Here is a 15,399-nt window from a genome sequence, read left to right as displayed (position 1 = left end):
GCGTATCTGTCAGGAAGCTGGTTTGCAAAGCTAAACGATCATTTATTAACGTGCTTGCGTGTGTGCTCAGTCACGTCAGACTCTTTGCAACCCATGGGCTGTAGCCCACCAGGCTTCTCTGTCCATGGGATTTTCCAGGCAAGAATTCTGGGGTGGTTTGCCATTTCCTTCTCCAGGGGATCTTCCCGACCCAGGGATCAAATGCATGTAGCTTTATGTTTCCTGCATTGATAGGCGGATTCTTTACCACTGAGCGACCTGGGAAGCCCTTCAGTTTAGTTCAGTTCAGTCGCTCAGTCATGTCCAACTCTTTGTGACCCCATGGACTGCAGCACACCAGGCTTCCCTGTCCATCACCAACTCCGAGAGTTTACCCAAACTCATGTCCATTGAGTCGATGATACCATCCAACCATCTCTTCCTCTGTTGCCCCCTTCTCCTGCCTTCAATCTTTTCAAATAAGTCAGTTTTTGCATCAGGTGGCCAAAGCATTGGAGTTTCAGCTTCAGCATCAGTCCTCTCAATGAATATTCAGAACTGATTTCCTTTAGGATGGACTGGTTGGATCTCCTTGCTGTCCAAGGGACTCTCAAGAGTCTTATCCATCACCCTCACTACATGTTAATATTGGTGTCACCTGAGTTATTCCCACTATATTACTTAAGATTCACTGTTATTACCTCCTCAGGGCTGGGAATTTTCTTCTCAACCGGGGACCCTTAGGTTCAGAGAGGGAAGTTAACTCATCTAAAATTGTGGCTAGGTTGGCAATGGCGAGAAAGAGATTTGCACTTGGGTGTGACCCCAAGCTAGTGTTGTTGACCACGAGGTCATTATAAGTGTGTATTTCCTGTCTCCGTATCCACTTCATGCCTTGCCTCTCAGTTGTGATGGACAGGACACAAGGAGACGACCGCCTCATTGAAGAAGCCCTTGTTCTGAAAAAGATCTGATCCAAAAGAGGTGAACGCTACCCCAGGCATGAAGGGGGTCATAAATGGTGTCCGAATGACAACATGCAATAAAAAGACGATGATTGCCACTTTCAGAGACAGACCGGCCACATGCAGCTGTATTATGGGTTGTGTAGTCCTCCTGGTCCTATTATAAGGCAGGCACACACACGCTTTCTCCTTACAGCAGAGATGGCTACGTTTGCTTGAGCTTTAGAAATGCGTGTTTCTCTTTTCCACGGGAATATCTGCTTGACTGATCCCTGACAGTTTCTGAAACACATACAAATGCTTTGCTTAAGAAAACAAAGCCACAATAACACTTAACACGTTAGGCTGAAGGAGTACTGGCCCTGTGTGGCTCTTGGTCACAGGTGTTGGAGGAAGCTTCGTGGGCACAGACTTTGGTTCTAGACTGACACTTTGTCTCCCCTCCAAAATATTCCGCATCAAAGATCAAGCCCCGAGTCCTGGGCAAAAATGCCTGCACAGGAACCACCCTGCCACACAGACGCGTCTCGAGCCGATTTTTAAAATTAAGCACAAATACACATGACTGTCTGTACGTGGTGACTGAGCTGGACATTCAGCAAAGAGCAGCCTCCTTCTGGTTCCACATGTGCCCAGATATCTGCTCAGCCGGTGTAACCACAGTGACAACAAACAGTTACCCTCTTCTACCCAAATGCTCCCTGTTCCTCAACATTTATCTTCTTCCTCAATCTCTAGAAAACACTCCTACCCGGAGGGAAGATCACCAAGGCGCTGAAGTTCAAACCATCATATAAATAGAGTCTGTGCCCTGATTGCTCTCTACTCCTCTTCTGTGGGCTCTTGTGCAGCGAAAATGTGGAGCAGACCTGTGAGAATTCATGAAATATCTCTGCTTTATGCTCAGAGCCCATAAAATGCACAATGAGAGTCACGAATATCACTTTTAGACCCAAATTGAATTCTAGCCCAGGCAGTGGTTCTGCCAGGGCTAGATGACTGGACTAGTTATCTGGAGCAGACGGTGGGCTCCAGTTGTGGCCAGTTTAGGTTGGTTTTCCTCTGGGGCCGCACACAGATCGCCTAGTGCCAGGCAATCTTCTTATAAATGGAGGTCATCAGTGACCAAACACTTGGGCAGGACTGTAGGGAGGAAGTCACGCCATCAGAGCTCCTGTGTTCCTTCTCAGGGTTCAGTTGTGTTCAATCCTTCGCGACCCCATGGACTGTAGCCCGCCAGATGCTTCTATGGGATTTTGCAGGCAAGAATACTGGAGTGGATTGCCGTTTCCTTCTCCAGGGTATCTTCCTAACCCAGGGATCAAACCCGAGTCTCCTGCAGTGGTAGGTGGATTCTTTACCACTGAGTCACCCCAGAAGCCCTTAACACCCCAGGGCCTAAATATTATATCTGGATGTTGCACTTTATAGACTGTCTCAGTAAATAGATTCCATCCTAGACCCCTCTCCCTGGAGAAGGAAATGGCAACCCACTCCAGTATTCTTGGGCTACTGTCCATGAGGTCACAAAGAGTCAGGCACAACTGAGCAACTGAGCACAGACTGCTCTCTGGGGTCAGGCAGCCCTGGGTGGCAGGGGGTGGGGTGGGGGGGTGGTTCTAGCCACTCCACTCCCTGGGGACTTGGGCCACCCACTCCAGCCCTGAAGCCACAGTTTACTCATCAGCGGGGTGGCATCACAGGACCTGCTCTATGAACCTGCAGAGGGCTAACGAGACTGTGCACAGGAAGAGTTGCTTTTCCAATGTCCCCAGTGTCTCCGGCACAGGACCTAAGTCAGGGGATAAGTTGGCAGACACTGCTCTTTACCTGAATCCCGGATACCTAGCAGGTCACCTCTGCTTCCTTACTTCCCTCCCCTCCCTCATCATTTTGCAGACCCCCAGTGCCACGCTCCCCCTACCCCATGAAGCCCCTGCTTCTCCAATCCCCAAAGGAAAATTAACCCCTTCTAAAGCATTTCCTTTACAGACACAAAAGGCATTAACAACACGTGATTGATGGTAGTTTCTGCATTTGCAACAGTGGGGCTCATACCTAGTGTTCAGTGAGAGAGCAAAACTTGCTCTCTCGTGGCTCGTGGCTGGCAGCCTGAGGTGCCGCCCTCTCTGGAAACACAGCCAAGGACTCTGTCTTGCCATGGGCACTGATGTGAGCGTGATGCAAAGCGCCCCTGTAAGGCTCACCAAGTAAGCAACCAATTCTAAATTTGCTGTGGGTGCACGAGGTTTCTCCTCGGCCAAAGCAGAGACTCTTGCTATAATGAAAGAGAAACCATGGGCTCCTCTGGCACGGTAGCCAGAGCCTCTATTTCTTGGCCGTAAAATTTCTCAGAGAACTGCAAACTTCTAATGAAAACTTCAAAGGCACACTGAAGGTTAAATGGATATGTTCAAGACGTGTGCAGAGGAGAACATTCAACGTGAAAATTACAGCACGCACAGAGTCCTCTTTGTTTGGAGACCTCAAGCTTGTTTCACCATGTGACTAATCGGATCAAATTCTATTGCATGTACAATAACTTTACCCAACCCTCCATGGAGAGACCTCTTTCTTGACAGGCTAAGTGCTGCTCAGAGTACAGCTTGCAGGGGTTGATATAGCTGGGTTTACAACTTGGGTGGAAATTTTTGACGAAGTGACCTAGATTCAGCCACATCACTCATCACAAAGTAATTGATGTGTGTATGATAACAACGAGGAAGCCCAACCAACCGAACAGTTTGCAAATGTAATTATTTAAAAGTCTTCAGTTCAGAACCATTCTTAACAACTTTTAAAAGACATCACCCTGTGGCTGATGAGAAGTTGCTATATAACACAGGGAGCCCAGCCTGGCACTGTGATGACCTAGAAGGGTGGGGTGGCAGAGGAGGGAAGAGAGGCTCAAGAAGGAGGTAATATATGCACAATTATGGCTGATTTGTGCTATTGTATGGCAGAAACCAACATAACACTGAAAAGCAATTTTCTTCCAATTAAAAACTACATTAAAAAAAAAGACATTCCTTTATTTATTAGTAAAATTTAAGATTTACAGCTCTGATGCTTAAAAAAAAAAAATAAGAGTGAACACACTGGACATTTTCAAAGACTCACAGGAAAATATTTTTGCCATTTAAATGTTCCAGGGAGAGGTACAGAGAAGCAGTCACTTGTGTTAAGCTGTATTCACCTGCTTATTTAAAAAATAACTCCATGTTTGGCAGTCTACTCTGTCTTTAAAGTAAAATATTCAGAGAGTTCATAAAAAAACACAGAGAGGAAACTGAAACCTTCCAAAAGGAATATCTCAATTTCTTCCAAGCTACACAATCTAATTCAAGCCTTTCTCTAATGGTCTGCATTTATTCAAAAGGGGTCCTGCAATTACCGGACCCTGCACACCGATCCAGCGCTGACGACTACCCCAGATCTTAAATCTCAGGAATCCGTTTGAAACATTATTAAATATAAGGGGTTTGCGTGATTTGTTTTGTCATCACTCTACTTACAACTTCTCTGCCACTCACTGCCAAGAGATGACGAACAAGAGCCTGCTGCTTTAATCCCAATTTGTTACACTCAAAATGCAAAGTTAAAGAAAAATGGGGAAAGTGTAATATTACCAGGGAATGTGATTGATAGCCTTGTGTCGTGTTACGAGTTCTAATATTATAAACTGAGCTTTATGTTACTCTCTTATAATAGTGACATATTTAACATTTTAAGACTGGATATAATAATTTTATGGGGTAAAATGGATATTATTAGATGATTATACTGTAGTACTTTGTCAAATTCTTGTATATTAAATACAAAAGAAAAAAACTACAATGAAAATAAGAGAAAGGCCTGCCTTCCACTGAGTGAAAAATAAACGATTCCTCCTTGATTGTCTTCTTGCGTTCAAGTGTTATCCTGGCCTCATTTCTGTGACCTGAATCATGTCATTTCCGTGGCATTGGATAAAAGCCACAAATGGTATTTTATCCCCATAAATAACTTAAAGTCATGTGTTGCTGGTGTCACGGCTGTGTCTTCAGTTTGATTCTCTGGCAGCAGTCTCCCCCAAATCTCATTCCTGTCTTGGAATTCACTCTCAGGAGTCGTGGAGGCAGGGTGTATACGGCTAGTATGAGAAAAGCTGATGGATGACCCTGCAGACTCTGGGAGGCTGAACTTCTGTAAGTCTATTCAAGCAATGCTGCTTAGATGTCTGAAATTACAGTCCAGGGCAGATCAGCCAGCAGAAGAACATCCCTACAGATGGACACTTGCTCAGGGAGCAAGGCAGGCATGTGGCAGACCTGATCCGGGGAGAGCCATGGAGGCCAGAGAGAAGAGAAGGGGGTAATCAGGGCTTGCGCTCCCCAACCGAGATTTCAGGAAACCCTGGCCGTTCAGACCAAAGATGGCACGCACAGCGGGGTCTGATGGTAGACCCTGAGACCAGAAGCAGCACTGTTTTTATGCTGTTGATATCCACATGTGGCCTACTTTCAGCTCTTTCTATAGTTTCAGGATTGAACCAAGCATTTTGGATGTGTCTGCACTCAGGTCCTCAGGTTTACAGGGGGGCTCTGGGCTGCTCCTCCGTGGACTAAGGCACAGCAGGCTCTCCTCCTCACCTCCCTTTCACCTATCTGCCCCTGACTCACTGCTCCCCTGGGGCGGGAGCATTAAGGTCTCATCCTAAAGGCTTTATTCTGCTCGATGAGCCTGAACTAGGCAAGAGACCGACAACCTTTTTGCCTCCTATTCTTTTTTGAGCAAAGAGAGAGGAAGAGGAAATTACGAAGGTGACGATGCCAGGAGAAAAAGCAGGGAATGAAGCTGGGTTTTCTGACCCGTCATTTCACATGCGCTTAAGATTTAACCCAAGCCTGAAGGTGTGGCCTTCAAGGTGGCTCAGATGGTAAAGAATCGGCCTGGTTCCATCCCTAGGTCAGAAGATCCCCTGGAGAAGAGAATGGCAACCCACTCCAGTATTCTTGCCTGGAGACTTCCATGGACACAGGAGTCTGGTGCGCTACAGTCCATGGGGTCACAAAGAGTCAGACAAGACTGAGCGACTTAGCATGCACGCATCTATGTGTTCTTCCTTCTAAAATCTTGTTGGTATAGAACTCTTCTCTGTTGCCAATATGGAAGAAAGACCGTCAACAAGGGTCCAACTCAAGGATTCCTGGATTAACCCCAGAGTTTAGACCAAAACATCAAGACATATTTGAAATTGAAGAAAAGTGTGTTTGCAGTTGTTCTTTGTTAAAGAAACCAAATCAAACTACCACACAATGAACAAAAGGTAATAGAAGTCAGAACTTTGCCTGAAAATTTTACGATATGTTCTAAGAAGGGGGTTCAGTGGTTAGGACTCCTCACTTTCACTACAGAGGGCTGGGGTTCAGTCCCCAGATCGGGGGACTAAGATCCCGCACGCCATATGGTGTGGTCAAAAGAGAAAGACTAAAACTATTAGATTAGCTTCTTTGTTACATAGATCTACTCAAAACTGAACTAGGTAAAGCTTTCAAATACCCCAATTTAGCAGTGATATGAGTAAACAAATTGACTTTTGTGCACTGGCTTTAGCACAGGCTCAGCCCTAACTCACTGGCGTGTAGGTTCTACAAGGCGGACCTGGGTTTAAGGCTGTAGATCTAGTGGGAAGAGGTGGACCCCTAACACAACCCCTTTCCTGTCTCACTGGCCCCTCACATCTCGGCCCGGGGACCAGTGTCCCTTCTTGGGAGGCCCTCCCAGATAGGTCAGTGGACTCTCAGGACGCCTGACCTCCCATCCGTCCACCTGTCACAGCGTCTGTCAGTGCAGCCCCCGCCGGTCCATCTGGACGCTGGGCTTCCGGAGTCAGAAAGCCAGACAGACACACACACACATCTGCCCCGTCTGAGTGTGATCAGCGCGCTAACAAGGGACCGAGGCCTCCTTTCTCACATGCGGGTGCCCGACACCATGCAATGCCAGGCATGCAGCTTGTGATAGGGGCTCATACCAGCAAAGTGGACAGGGGTCCCGCGGCTGCATTTAACAATGACTACGCTTTCCAAGAAAGCAGAGTGCACGTTGTCCCAGACATGCCCTGTGTCCCCCACCCAGGAGCTCTGTCGCACCAGACAAGACACAGCAGACCTCAAGCTCTTGAGTCTGAGGTCCCAGAGCATTAGAGCAGCAAAGCCCCAGAGAGAAGAGAAGAGTCATCTTCAGAGCCAGACAGACACAAGTTCCAGCCCTGGTTCTGCTACTTCTTCACAGGGTGACATCTGATAAGTTAATTAACCTCTCTGAGACTCACAGTGGGAATATTAATACCTCCGAATTGCCAAAGTGCAAATAATAAAATCATTCTTAAGAAGCAGATATAAATAAGACGTGTATATGAAGAACACAACAATATGCTTTAGACGAAAATAACTCATTAAAATGCCATGAAAAGCCAGGGTGAGTGGGACGAGGCGAGAATGAAAGGCTGGTTTCGAACTTGGCGAGAGGAAAAAAACTGTGAAGACATTTAGTGATTCAGCTGCACTATTATTAATGTTATTATTTATAAAGCATGTTAAGTGAGTAAGACAGTTTACCAAACACAGACAATAACACAGTCTCTATTTTTACTTAACCATCACAAAGGCATACAGCCAGCCTCCTAATGGTCTCAATCAGATGAGTCGGTGATGTTTTAAAGCAAATGTAGGGTTCAGGGTGCTGTTGTCATGCTGTGTGTGATTTATGTTTACAAAGCAGATGATCACACACACACCCTCCAAAACACCTGGAGAAATGTCCGGGAAAGAAGAGAAGGAGAGTGGCTGCTGGCTGTATTTTATCCCATGATTTAAAATTTTTTAATAAAAAAAAAAAAAAATTCCAGCCAAAGCTAGAATATGGCACCAGAAATGCCAAGAAATATGAAAAACAATTACTATTCAGGAAGAAATTACCAGAAATACCAGTGAGCATGTAAAGCAAAAACATGTATGCTCAGTCATGCCCAATTCTTTTGAGACCCCATAAACTGTAGCCCACCAGGCTCCTCTGTCCATGGGATTTCCCAAGCAAGAATACTGGAGTGGGTTGCCATGTCTTCCTCCAGGGGAACTTCCCCACCCAGGGATTGAACCCAGGTCTCTGTGTATTTTAGATCTGAATCCAGGCCTGGGCCAAGAGGGAGGATGTGGAATGTCAGAGTTGTCTTCCATGGAGGTTCCATGTGGCAGGATCCATCCTCTGACTCATGACAGACACAGGAAGGCATCAGAAGGCTGGGCCGGGAGGGGCGCGCCAGTGTTCAACCTGACTGCTCTTTCTGTGGGCTTTCCCACCTAAGTTCTGCCGGGCATGCTCTGCCCACTGCTGCTCGTGAGAACTGGAGACTGGAGGTCTCTTTTGCCCCCACTCCTACGGAAGCCAGAGAAGCATCCGCCTCAAACACGAGGGTGTTTGTTTGGAGCACTTTGGTTGCATTTCAAATTGTCAAAAATGATCCAACAGCCATTTTCTAAGTCATAGTACCACTGAGCTAATTACAGGGACTATTTTGTATTATGACATGTTCATGGCACAGCACGAGGGTGGCACGTGGACTTGTCAAAACAAATAAACCTTTTTTTTAAATTAAATCTATTGCACAAAGAGCTAAACAAATTATGGGGTAGAGGCAAACCCTTTAACTCCCTCCCCACCAGCAGCTACTACCTGGAGAAGAGCAGTGGGAACATTCAGGGATTGACTGAAACGTTGAGCAGAGATGAAAGGTGAACACAGGCAGCCAGGACAATGCTCTCCTTTCTAATCGGGGACCCCGGGGTTGTCCCACAAGCCTAACCACAACTCACGGCTCAGCTCAGACCTGGGGGCACTCTGCCGTGGCTCAGGAGACATGGCAAGGCCCTGGGGCAGCACAGGGAAGGGAAAGGAGATACTTGTCAGGTTCACACCGAAAGGCAGAGCCTGGTTTAGCATTTGAACTGCCATCTTGTTGAGTTTAACCAGAGATGAGAGGGTTGGCCTGAAACTGGAATGGCAAATAGACAGGAACCAGGTAGGCAATGGGCTTCCCAGGTGGTGCTAATGGTAAAGGACCCACCTGCCAATGCGGGAGACATAAGAGATGCAGGTTCCACCCCTGGGTCCGGAAGATCTCCTGGAGGAGTGCATGGCAACCCACTCCAGTATTCTAGTCTGTAGAATCCTTTGGACAGAGGAGCCAGACAGGCTCTAGTCCATAGGGTTGCACAGAGTTGGACAGGACTGAAAAGATTTAGCCCGCAGGCACAGGTAGTTAATAGAAATAAAATTTAAAAGAAAGGGCCTACTTTAAAATGAAATGAATGAAAATCTTTAAAGTGGTGGCTGGGGGTCAGAGAAGGCAGAGCAGAGGGGAACTGATAGAGTTCCCACGTCTGGAGGGTCATGGACAAGATGTCAATAGCGTTATCAGATTAAGGTGTGTAACCGAGAGAGACTGCAACAGCGCCCAGAGATGGCTGAGCCAAGAAGGCTCATCAGAATTCTGCTTATATTATTTTTTTTTAATAGAAAATAACCCATAGGCCCAACAAGACAGAACTGGTTAAGGAAGCAATACATCTGGAAAAGAGACCGCTACCCCTCAGAAGGACACTGGAGATGAAAATGCATTAGCATGGAAGAGGCTCACATAGAAATAAGTAGACGGGTTATAGAACATATGCAAGATATCTCCTTTTGGAGAATATAGGCTATCTATCCTATTATATTGGGCTTCCCTGGTAGCTTAGCTGGTAAAGAATCCACCTGCAATGCAGGAGATCCTGGTTCAGTCCCTGGGTTGAGAAGATCCCCTGGAGGAGGGAATGACCACCTACTCCAGTATTCTTGCCTGGAGAATCCCCATGGACAGAGAAGCCTGGTGGGCTACAGTCTGTGGGGTCACAAAGAGCTGGACACAGCTGAGCGACTAAGCATAAGCATACAAATACTATTATATCAGCCATCATATCACATATAAAACCTCTTTGCAGTAATATTGACTAAAATGCTCACTGTGGTGGTTCTCTCTTCACTTGGGATTTCAGACACCTACTTTTCTTTTTTAGAACCAGTCGTCTCTAATTTAAAAAAAAAAAAATTAACATGCTTAGTCTAATATTAAAGGGGAACTATTGGGAATTTTAAAAAGAAGTAAAGTGAAGATCAGGAAGAAATCCAACAACAGCAAATGCTTTAAAAATAAAGAAAAATTTAAAAAATCCCAAAACACACAGCAGAAGAAACAGCTGCTGTTGCCACAGACAGACAGGCTTCCGTCCTTCAGCCTATGGTCAGCCCCATCCATTTGTTACCTAACTGTGAGACCAGGCGCTGGTCACAGTCTCCTTCTCTGTTACTGAACATAATAGAAGCAAACCCTGCACAGCCAGCCCTGGAGACAGCAGAAGATGCTTGGCTTTCAGAGACATATTCCAAGCTTTACTAGTTCATCGTTAGCTAGAGATGCAGCACACATAATACTCGAGCCACTGATACATTTTTCCTACCATTTCATTTAAAAGACTAGTGTTACGAAATCCAAAATCAGGCAAGGCTGCCCAGACAGCAGTCATTCATCAGACAGGCGACATGTCTTTTAAAACAAACACAGATGTGAGGTGTGGAAACGGACACACACACACAGATCTATGCTGAGACCTTGCCTGGCAAGACAAGGGAGACGTTTGGATATGTGATGCCAACAGCATTATCCACCAAGGGACAGCAAGGAACACATCACACAACGAGGTGGGCAGTTGTGTGGAGGCAGTAGCCCCTCCAGATGGGAAAGCTGGCCCTGTCCTGGGAAGCCTGAGGGCGGGAGACAAGGCAGAGGCGAGGCTCAGAAGCCACACGGGCCCAGGACTGCATCCCTGCACAGAGACCGCCGTGGCCTCACGTATCTTCTGCTCCTTGTCGGTACCCACGCCGTTCGCATGACAACTCCCATGTAAAAATCATTCCTTCCACTAACCTCATTTCTTCAGAGAAGTCAAATCCAACGCAAGCAGGCTGGATCTTGTTTGGCTTTCTCCAGACCAGATTATTGGAAACGCCCACTTCTCTTTTTTTCCCCCAAATCACATGCATGGTTTTGATGTTGCTGCTGAGACAAACCTGCAAAAGTGCCATTTTCCGGAAGAGGCACAGTGAAAATGAACATGACGATGACACCGCTTTGCTTCCTGGGTCAGCCTCGCCGGGAGCCAGCGTCACCTCTTACAGACTTGCCAGAGCTGAGCTCTTGCTCTGAACCCCATGGCCCGCGGCTTCCTGGTGCCACTCTGAACCATCTGAGCATGTTCTCCTGAGAGCCAGCCAAGGACACACACACGTCCCTGGAAGAACCAGCCCAGCTTCATGCTGAGCCTGAGGCCCGCGAGGTTTCCAGCTGCAAATGTGGCACCAGATTTTTTTCACGTGGGAAAAGGGACCAAGCAACTTCCAACCACGTGGAGGGGTACACGTCATTTTAGAGCAAAGCACAGAGGAACCGTAACTATCACTTTAGCTCCACTCTCACTTTTCAGTTATTTGAGACTCAGTTCAAGTGAGCAACTTACAAGGATGCACGCTCTCTCAAGAAGCCCAGACATCATCTAAGCTTTCAGTCCACCTTGCTTTCCAGGCTCTGCTGTTTCTGGCTGTAGGTGAAGGAGGCTTGGGAAACATTTACACAAGAAGAGGGACACGGAAGGTGAACGATACAACCCCTTAACACCGTGGCCCTTCCTGGGTGAGGAGGCAGACAGTGCATCAGCCTGGGTACCGAATCTCGCTTGCTCACACATCCCCTAGGAAACCAGCAGAGCCCAGAGGTCTAACATAAGCCCCGGGGAAAATAGCACCTTCCAGGTTTAATGCAGATGCGGGTGGTAAAGAAGAAAGAGCCGGAGCTTGAAGGAGAGGACCCGGGGAGATGGACCAGGAGAGGACCCAGGACCCAAGCAGGGACCAGCCGGATCCAGCTGCAGCTCATCACAAGGGGCACAGGGCACCCGCCACCTGCTCCAGGGTGCCAACCACTAGACAGAGCTGACAACATTGCGCTGACATCCACGCCTCAGTGTGAGAGCGGAGCCGGCAAGTGCCGGATGCTGCCCACTGCGCCTCAGCGTGTCCAGAGGAACTCACAGACCGGGACGTCAGAAGACGGGGAGTTCCCGAGGCTTCACTGTCCGAACCGTCTGCCTGCATTAACGTGCCTCTTCTGGAAGCCCCACCACCCCAGCCTGCTGAAGGAAGACGTGGACAGGAACCTGCCTCATCAAGCCGATGCAGCGGGTCCTTCCTGCAGCGGGCGGAGCGCCGCTGTGAGGAGGAAGAGCAGTCTGAGCTTCCTGTCCTTCTCCTGCTTTTCTTTCTCTCTTTCTCCACCTGAGAGCAGCAGGCCGTGTTTGTGGGATGCAGAGCTGCTGAGAAGACTCTGGGAGTCTGCCTCGACAGCAGCCAGCGAAGGGCAGGAAGCAAGCTGCTTTGTCCCTGCACTGTTTGCCAGGGGCTCCTTCTCATCCCCATCAGCGTCTGTCAGCTGCCAATGACTTCCTAGTCTTCTCCACCTTCAGGAGTCTCTCGGTTGGATGCAGAAGACGTCAGAGCCCGGGGCAGCCCCCACAAGTGAAGGTGTGCGCTCAGCTCCACTGCGGGCCAGCTCACGCCCGACCCTCGGCTCCCCTTCACTGACCCCCCACCTCAGAAAAGGGCCCCTCGGGCTTCTCCTTTGCCCCGGAAACCCCGTGGACACAGGAGCCCGGCAGACCACAGTCCATGCGGTTGTGAAGAGTCAGACATGACTGAACACAGCGCACCAGGAAATCCCGGCGCAGCATCCCTCTCCCTCCACCGGTCTCATCCCGCAAAACTGGCCGGCATCCTGCCTCCCAGCACCGTCCGCCTCGGCCTTGCTCACCAGCACCGCCGGGCTGCGCCATCCTTCTCTCCCCTCTTACAGACGAGCCTTCGCGTTCCGTCCACTCCTCGCCCAACAACCACGTTGAGGTTTCAGAAATACAGTTCAGATCGCGTTATCGTCTGCTTTGGAAAACCATCCGTGCGGCATGTCTTCACTTAAAATTAGCACAGGAAGTCCTGACACTGACGTAACCACAGATGCCGCCGCTCTGGCCGCAGCACATCCTGACCCCACGCGCTCCCACAGCCTTTGGTTTCCCCGCTGAGCCAGGTTTCTCTTTTGCAACCCCTCCTCCACCTCCTAGGTACCCTGGCGCATCCTTCACGGCTGGCATAACAGTTCCCAGACTCCCTTCCCCCAAACGCAAATCAGGCCCCTTGCTTTAAAAATATCCGATCGTCATCATAAACAGATCTGCATAGGTGTTCTTTAAATATCCTGTGAGCAAACAAGTAAATCACTAATGAGGGGTCTTTTCATTTGTATGCCTGCCCCCCATCATTTTCACTTTTCTCCAAGACCAGCTAGTCAGACCCCTGAGGCCGTCCAGATATATCTTTCTCTTTTAATTTTTTCATTTACTATTTTAAAAGCTTTCAAAAGAGGAGATGCGGTGAGACTCAGCATAATTCTTTAATAATTTGTGTTTATTCCATAGACATTCGCAGAATACAGTGACATGTCAGCCCCAGGCCAGGAGGGGACAGTGTGGACAGGCCAGTGATGGTTTTCTGAGAATTGCTTCCTAGTCCAGGTACTCTCAGACCATCTCCTTAACACTGTCTCCAGAAGACTGCTCAAGCAAACCAGTATGGATGGTATGAATCTACCATCTTATTATTTTTAAAAACTAGAGTGACGTTTGTCCATTTCTTGGCACATCCTCAATTTTCACAATCCCTATAAGGTCACCAACAGTGTCCTCATCGGGAACTTCTTTCCACGTCTTTAGACAGAATTGATCCAGGACAGGACATTCCAGAGGAAATTCAAACATCTTGGAAACACTGCCATGAATTCTTTTTAACTCCTCTTGTCCCTCCCATCCTTCATCAAAGTACCAGTCACAGTGTAAGGTCTTAGACACATAAACATGGCCTGCCCTTGAGAAGTGTTTTGTAATATATAAGTTCATGGTTACAGAATCTGGAATTTATCTGAAAATAATCAGCCTGATTGATGTCAGACGTTTTACATCATAGTCATTTACCTATTGCCTTGCAAATTATTTTAATGAGAAAGTACTCCAGTGACATTATAAGCGCATCACAATAGTTCCCACAATTAAGTTCACTCTTCTTCTCCCTGAAGTTTTACATTGTAACGGATGCTTCCTCCTGGTTTCCTGAAGTGATAGGATAAAAGAAATCATCTGAGAATCTCCAAAGACAACTTTCTTCCAAGAGACTATTTAATAATTATGCAGCCGATTTAAGTGGCTTCTAAATGTTTTCTATTAATAGTGCAAGTTTAAATTCTAGTTTTCCCAGCAAACATGTCAGAAGAGGCTCCTTAATTTGGTTCATTACAAACCCAGCAGGTGTCTAGCCAAGGGCCAGACTTGTCCCTCTGCTGAGGGGCAAAGGCATCTGAGTGGCAAGCGTTCTGCCTGGTCTAGCTCTGTGACAGGCGCACACCCACCCTCCAACTGCGTCCTCCCCAGAACCCCCGCCTCCCCACCCACAAAGGCCGGCCTCTTCCAAAGCACAGGGGCCTCATCATGGTCGGTGTGGGGCTTCTTCTCGCTCAGGCATGGACGCTCCTGCCCCTGGCAGCTCTGTGTCTGAACCCTACCTGGCTGCACTTCCTCCTCCTTCATTTCTCCAGAGGTGTCGTCAGCTAATACTACTTTGACCTCTTTTTCATTTTTACTTTTTCTTTAAAGAGTGCGCATATTTTCCTGCCTTTTGCCATGAATGCCTAATCACACACAAATTTTTATTTTTAATCTTGCTTCCTCCCTAAATCCTACGTCCATCTTTCTAGCTGTTTTACTTTACTTCAGGACATTGTCTTTTACACATGAGGATACAGTAATGGTGAGGATGATGGGGATCGTGGGGATGATGATATGACTGTGGTGGTGATAATGATGGTAAAGGGGATGTGGTGATGATGATGATGGAATAGAGAAGAGATGGTGATGCTGATGGTGTGATGATCGTGGTAATGATGATGGTCGTCATGGTGATAATGGTGGTGACGATGACATCATCAGAAGCTCACTCTGCCCTGGACAGAATCCCTGACTCCAGAAAAGATGATCATTCAGAAGATCATTCAGGAAGAGAAAGAACAAACCTACTCTAATAAATCTGCATACCCCTGAAAGGTAAATACACTCCAGGGTGGGAGACAAATAAACAACAAACACAGGTATATACATACACAAGACACACAGTGACAAGCGCCATGAAGAGAAACGTGGTCTGGCTTTTGGCACAGCGGGTCCTCGAAGGGCAGAACCTGGGTGTGGCGAAGGGGGCCGTCTCTGCCTCTCCTTGCCTTGTC

The sequence above is a fragment of the Bos mutus genome, chromosome 24 (genome assembly GCF_027580195.1).
Source record: "Bos mutus isolate GX-2022 chromosome 24, NWIPB_WYAK_1.1, whole genome shotgun sequence".
NCBI lineage: Eukaryota > Metazoa > Chordata > Mammalia > Artiodactyla > Bovidae > Bos > Bos mutus.
The sequence above is the reverse complement of the archived record's forward strand: the minus strand, read 5'-3'. Positions refer to the sequence as shown.